The 6814-nt window shown below is 45.7% G+C and overlaps 1 pseudogene; it reads left to right on the top strand.

Annotated features, from left to right (window-relative positions):
* The first annotated feature begins 998 nt into the window (after window positions 1-998).
* On the top strand, window positions 999-5135 carry LOC142005065 (zinc finger CCCH domain-containing protein 13-like; annotated as a pseudogene).
* The last annotated feature ends 1679 nt before the right edge of the window (window positions 5136-6814 follow it).

A 6814-nucleotide genomic window follows, 5' to 3' on the forward strand; every position in this document is an offset into this window, starting at 1 on the left:
CAGATGGATGCTCTGGGAAATAGGAAATCCAAGAAGAAATGGGGCCCCTGTGACCAAGAAGAGGAAAAATATCTTTGGACAGTGACTTGCTAAATTAGTGAGGAGAACTTTAGTTAGGGTTAAAAGAGGTCAGGTAATAAAATTCAATCAGTTGGTGTAAATATAGTGACCATAGTAGAGAGCCTGATGTTCAGCAGTTACGGGTAGGAAGGAATGGAAAAATTACAATGGCATCATAGGAACTACAAGAGGGATACGGTGGGGGAATTTGATCAATACCTTACATGTCTATAAAGAAATTAAAGGAGTCTGGGGAACAAATGGAAAGAATTCTAAATATGAGTACATACTTAAATTATAAAATAATTTGCACTGCTGAGATGGGGTAAAAAAATGGCTGGTGCCCTCCTCAGTTTCCTGGCTCCCCCACTTTGTGCAGGAAATGTGACATGTGGGGATTGCATTCTTGCAACTCCCATGTAAGTCAGGGGTCTACTGTACAGTGTAGGGCCACGGGTTGGCAACCTGTGGCTCTGGAGTCGCATGCGGCTGTTTAAGGAGTCATCTGTGGCTTTGGACGCTGCTGCCATTGACTCTTCTTGCGGCTCCCTGCCCTGCTGCCACTGAAAGAGCAGAAATAATTTTAATTGGTTTAATGGCTGTCAGGGGAGCAGGAGGGATCTGGCCATTAAACCAAATGAATTTAGTTCCCTTATTTCAGTGATGGCAGGGCAGAGAGCTGCAGAGATCCCCTCACTTACCCCTCTGCCCAAGTGGCCACACCCCTCTAGTCGCACTGCTTTCCTGGCAGCCTCTGTGCCTGGGGAGCGCCAATCAGTGGCCAGAGCAGGCTGCACTCCTTGTCTTCCTCCCTTGTGGCTCTGTGTGCAGGCCAGCAAGGATGGACTCCCCCTCACCTCCTCCCACACTCTCCTCCCTGGCTGATGGCAGGAGAGGTGGAGGGAGCAGTGAGGCAGTGGAAGGAAGAGTAGTACAAAATGTCAAAAATTAGAAGGATGGTCACAGTAGAAAATACCAAGACCATATCTGATAGCAGGTCCCAAAGACCCACTGTGTTTGAAAGGCTTGGACTTTGCATTGGAAGTACTGCAGAGTTATAGTGCTGTAACTGGCTGAAAACTGACAATTGCCTCTATGAGAATACATGTAGATCCATACCCGGCCTTTCGCCATGAGGTAAAGGCTGTACTAGCAGGTATAGACAGTCACTACAAAGGAGAGAATGAAGAACAAATGTCAGGATCAGGAAGCTGAGCAACGGAAATGAAATACAGAGGAATCAGAGCGAAGCGGACAGGGAGCTGCAGACAGGGGAGTTTAAGAGGGAGGAGAGCAAGTGAGCCTGCCGCTGAAGAAGATACCGGGTGAGAGTGCTGATCTCTGGGTGAGTGAGCGTGTGCTTTAACTGCTGGCGTTTGAACTGCCATTTTGACTCCAGGTGGGGGGAGTTTCAGTTTCAGTTTCAGTGGCAGCTGGGACTGCCTGCCTGACCTTTTGCTCCCTTGATCAGCCTTACCCTGTGTGACTCATAGGGGGAGGGCCTGAGAGAGGCCAGCAGGCTTAAAAGCCAGAGGCAGGAGTGACCAGGGGAGCGAAGGGGACAGGGAGCTGCAGACAGGGGAGTTTAAGAGGGAGGTTGACAGAGCGAGTGTGACAGAGAGGACTATAATGGTTAGGAAGACCCGCAACACCTGTGCCAGCACTACTGCTGCCTCCTCCACTTGTGCCTGTAGCCAGACAGGCTGCCTGACCACGGATGTTCCTACCCAGATCCTGGTGTGGTTCTGCAAGGACTGTGACTTGCCGTTCCCACTTACTGATACCCAGGCTGAGGGGAATATTCAGTGTGAAAGGTGCCTGCTGGTGGAATCTCTCAGGTGGCAGGTGTGGGAGCTACAGAAGGAGGTGGCCAGATTGAGGAGTATCCGAGTCCATGAGCAGTTCCTGGATAGTATTCAGGTGGAGACTGCGGTGGTAACTGTCCCAGTGCACAGGACGGCTGATAAACCACTGGAAGAGGTGGACCAGGGTGGACTCTGGCAGCTGGTTACTTCTCGCAGCAGGCAGTGTTCCACCCCTGCTCAGAACCCTCCCACCATGGTACTGGAAAACCATTATGCTGTACTCAATACAGGAGACCAAGAATTACCCCGTACAGAAGAGGAGAAGCCTCATATCCCCAAGGCTGGGAAGTCTACTGCCACCTCTGCAAGAAGGAAAGGTAGAATAGTGGGTTGCAGCTTCTTTGGAGGATAGGGTCACAATTCAAAAGGATCTGGATAAACTGGAGAAATGGGCTGAGGTAAACAGGATGAAGTTTGATAAGGACAAATGCAAAGTGCTCCACTTAGGAAGGAAAATCAGTGTCACACATACAGAATGGGAAAGGACTGCCTAGGAATGAGTACAGCAGAAAGGGATCTAGGGGTTATAGTGGACCACAATTTAAATATGAGTCAACAGTGTGATGCTGTTGCAAAAAAAACCAAACATGATTCTAGGATGCATTAACAGGTGTGTTGTGAACAAGACACAAGAAGTCATTTTCCCACTCTACTCTGCGCTGGTTAGGCCTCAGCTGGAGTATTGTGTCCAGTTCTGGACACCGCAGTTCAGGAATGATGTGGAGAAATTGGAGAGGGTCCAGAGGACAGCAACGAGAATGATCAAAGGTCTAGAGAACATGACCTATGAAGAAAGGCTGAAAGAATTGGGCTTGTTTAGTTTGGAAAAGAGAAGATTGAGGGGGGACATGGTAGCAGTCTTCAGGTATCTAAAAGGGTGTCATAAGGCAGAGGGAGGGAACTTGTTCTTCCTTGCCTCTGAGGATAGAACAAGAGACAATGGACTGAAATTGCAGCAGGGGAGGTTCAGGTTGGACATTAGGAAAAAGTTCCTAACTGTCAGGGTGATCAACCACTGGAACGAATTGCCAAGGGAGGTGGTAGAATCTCCATCACTGGAGATATTTAAGAAGAGGTTAGATAGATGGCTTTCAGGGATGGTCTAGAAAGTGCTTGGTCCTGCCATGAGGGCAGGGGGCTGGACTCGATGGCCTCTCGAGGTCCCTTCCAGTCCTACTCTTCTATGATTCTATGATGTTCTCCCATTAGGAAAGAGTCTTTGAAAGGAAGGAATAGAGAGAAAGAAGACATCAAAATTACAAAGGAGAGTACTCTAGAAAGTAAAGAGCAAAATGGAGACTGGGAAACAAATAGAGAAGACTCTGATAATAGAGAAGTTAATTATGATTATGACCATGAGCTATCTTTGGAAATGACACGTTCAAAGATTCAGAGAGAACTCATGAAGCTGGAATAGGAAAACACGCAGAAGTCAGAGGAAATAGTCATTAAAAAGGAGATTTCTTCAGAGGTGGTTAGCTTTAACTATCACCATCTCCATCACCAAGAAAGTCTAAATCTCCACCAGTGGGTGTGGCTGAGTTCACCCCACCAATGGAACATCTCCACACCAGCCTTCCTTCCGCTGGGCACATGTGGCTATTTGGCATAGGCTCCCCAGCCAGCCCCATGGATTGGTTAGTCCTGGGCATGGGTTTACGGCTGAGCGTTAAGCCTAGGGATTGGGAGGGTGGGTTTGGGACTGAGAATGGTTAAGCCTGTGGGTGGGTGGCAGGTTTGAGGGATGGGGGGTAAAGCTTAGGGATGGGGGCAGATTTGGGGGCTGAGGAAGACAAAGTCTGGAGGAAAGGGGTGAGTTTGGGGGCCGAGGGCAATACAGCCTGGGAATGGTGGGGTGGGGGCGTGAAAAGTTGATGCAAACATTGCTGCTTACTTCTTAAGAGCCTGTCCCCAGGTGCAGCATTTCCCTTGTCCTCATTTGCTCTCCAATTCAGGGGTGAAAGTAACTTAAACTTTCTAACTGGTACAAATCATTGTGTGTGCGCTGGTCTTAAAATAGAGACTACAACGAGTACAGTTTGATGTTATTTATTAAGGACTGTCTCATATTCACATCCATTGTGGCTCTTGAAGTACTGATTTGGTTACTTAATTTGAAAAAAATGGCTTTTCTGGCTATTTTGGTTGCAGACCCCTGGTATAGGCCCAAAGCTGTTTCTGGCCTAATAATGGTATTTGAGTGTTGTGCTGGAGACAAACTGAGTTTTTTGGAAGTGGGTGAAGTGTTCTTCCAGAAATGGATGAGGAGTGGTGGATCAACTAAGTGGATCTAAACTGAAGAAAGAAGGGAGGAGCGTTACGGCCAGAAGAAGTGACATAAGGATATGCTGAAGACACAAATGAAAAAGTGCAGCATTGATGTTGACACTTGGGAGAACCTTGCCCAGGATCATCCTAACTGGAGAGAAGTAATCCAGGAAGGGATGGTGAAATCTGAGAGATTCAACTGTAGCAAAGGTGAGGAGAGGTGGAGAAGGAGAGAAGAGTGTCAAAAACTGCCCTAGGCCCCTCCAACAGGTACCAACACCTGCCTCTTCTATGATAAAACCTGAGTCTCTAGAAGCAGGCTGATCAGCCATCAGTGGACTCACAAATAAGAGGGTGACATGAAGATGTCCTACTCATTACTGAGTGATCACCAAGAAGAAGAAGAAAGTTAAGCGGAAAGCTCTTGAAAGGAATCTCAACATTATTTAGTCTTGAGAAAAGAATACTAAGTGTGGATCTGATGATTGTTTGTCTTCAGATATCTTAATGGATGTTATAAGGAGGACTGTGATCAATTGCTCTACATGTCCACTGAAGGTAGGACCAAAAAGTAAACAGCTCAATCCACAACATTGGAAAGTTAGGTTTGGTGATAGGAAAAACCTTTTTAACTGAAAGGATATTTAAACTCTAGAATACACTTCTGAAGGAAGTTGTAGAATCCTTGACACTAATCTTCTTGTACCAAGGGACTTCTACAGCTTGCAATGGCAAAGTCCCTAGATGAACTTCACCTTTGCAATATAACAGACTTCTCAGAAACAGATTTTTCTGTCCCCGTGAGAGTTATTAAACAAACTCAGAATATGAATGTTGGAAGGCAAATTCCCCAGGGAAATTCACTAGAGTTGATTCTGCTCTGCAGGTTAACTCCCATTTTCCTAATTTGTTTCCGTTGTGGAGCAGGTGTACCCTAATTAGTCATGAATGTGAATACTTGAAACCCAGAAACTACAGCCTAATTCTCTGGATTATTCCGTTTGGGTTTTTTTGTTTTGCTTTTCCCTTTTTCCCCTCACTTGACTCAGTCTGCAAGTGTTATTAGCCTACTGATTCAGTATTCAATGTGCTTTGCTCTTGGAGTTTTGCATGGGTGACAGTCACTGGGGGATGTGGAAGAGTACAGTTTCATATACCATTTGATTCTCTTAATACAGGGGAACTAGAGAGTGAACACCGATCATTCTTTTTCCCTCCAAACTGTGGGAGGACATGAGCACTAGAGGCAATTAAATGTTTTTAAATGACAGCCTGCTGACGCATGGCTACACAACACAGAAATGATTTAAATATTTTATGAAGTATAAAATGAGCAATGAACTGTGTGGCATTTTACCACTTGCTTACAATCCCAGCAATTGCTAACTAAAACACAGTGAGTCTTTAAAAAACAAAACAAAACACTGCCAGCTCACTGCTAATACTAGTATTTCACAGGAAGGTCTTTAACTGATTGACTCACAATTTTCTTTTCCTGCTGCAGCCTGCTGTGTTCTTTCCCCTCCTCAGTGTGGCCTGCATTTCAACAGTGGTGTTTATGAAGCCCATGGGCTGGGTGAATACTGTGTCCAATTCTGCCCCCCCTCCCACTCCGGCCGCCACTACAAAAAGGGTGTGGACATAAGGGAGACAGTCCAGCAGAGGGCAACAAAATGATTAGAGGGCTGGAGTACATGATCTATGAGGAGACACTGATGGATTTAGGCTTAATTAGTCTACTGAAGAGAAGAGTGAGGGGCTATTTGATAGCAGCCTTCAACTTCCTGAATGGGGATTGTATAGAGGATTGAGACAGGCCATTTTTAGTTGTCACAGATGACAGAATGAAGAACTATGGTCTCAAGTTGTAGTGGGAGAGGTCTAGTTTGGATATTAAGAAAAATTCTTTCACTAGGAGGGTGGTGAAGCACCCAAATGTGGTGCCTAGAGAGGTGATGGAATCTCCATCCCTAGAGGTTTTTTTGCCCCCAGTTTGACAAATCCCTGACTGGGATGGTTTAGTTGGAATTTGCCCTGCTTTGAGCAGGGAGTTGGACTTGATGACCTCCTGAGGTCTCTTCCAATCTTATCATTCAATATTTCTATAAAATGCTTTTGGATCCTTTGGGACCCAGAGCCCCAGACATTCATAGGCTTTGTTCTTTTCTTTTCTGAAGTACACTGGTGCTTGGGTAGTCTGACACTGGAAGTGGGGCTGTACATAATTAGATCAAGCCCGGCTACTCACTGCTTTACTCCTTATATCATTATTTAGCCCAGGGCAGTGTGTGTTCAACTGCAACCAGATCCAAACACTCACTTGTCAGAGGTCTAAGTCATTAGACTTACAGATTTAAGCATGTACATAACGTTAAGCATGAGTTGTACCACAATTACACACTTTATGATTTCTATGAGCCCAATTCACTATAGATTCTGATTTCACATTCTTTTACACCACCTCCCCTGGCATTAGTGGAACCACTTCTGATTCACATGTGGGATCAAAGTCAGACCCACTAGCTCCACATTATCAATAACTTCCTTGTGAAATGTCTGTGACCGAGACTATCTCCTCCTAGAAAAATACGTCATAACCTCTTGAAAATGATTACAGTAGC

The sequence above is a fragment of the Carettochelys insculpta genome, chromosome 1 (assembly GCF_033958435.1).
Source record: "Carettochelys insculpta isolate YL-2023 chromosome 1, ASM3395843v1, whole genome shotgun sequence".
In the NCBI taxonomy this organism is placed as follows: domain Eukaryota; kingdom Metazoa; phylum Chordata; order Testudines; family Carettochelyidae; genus Carettochelys; species Carettochelys insculpta.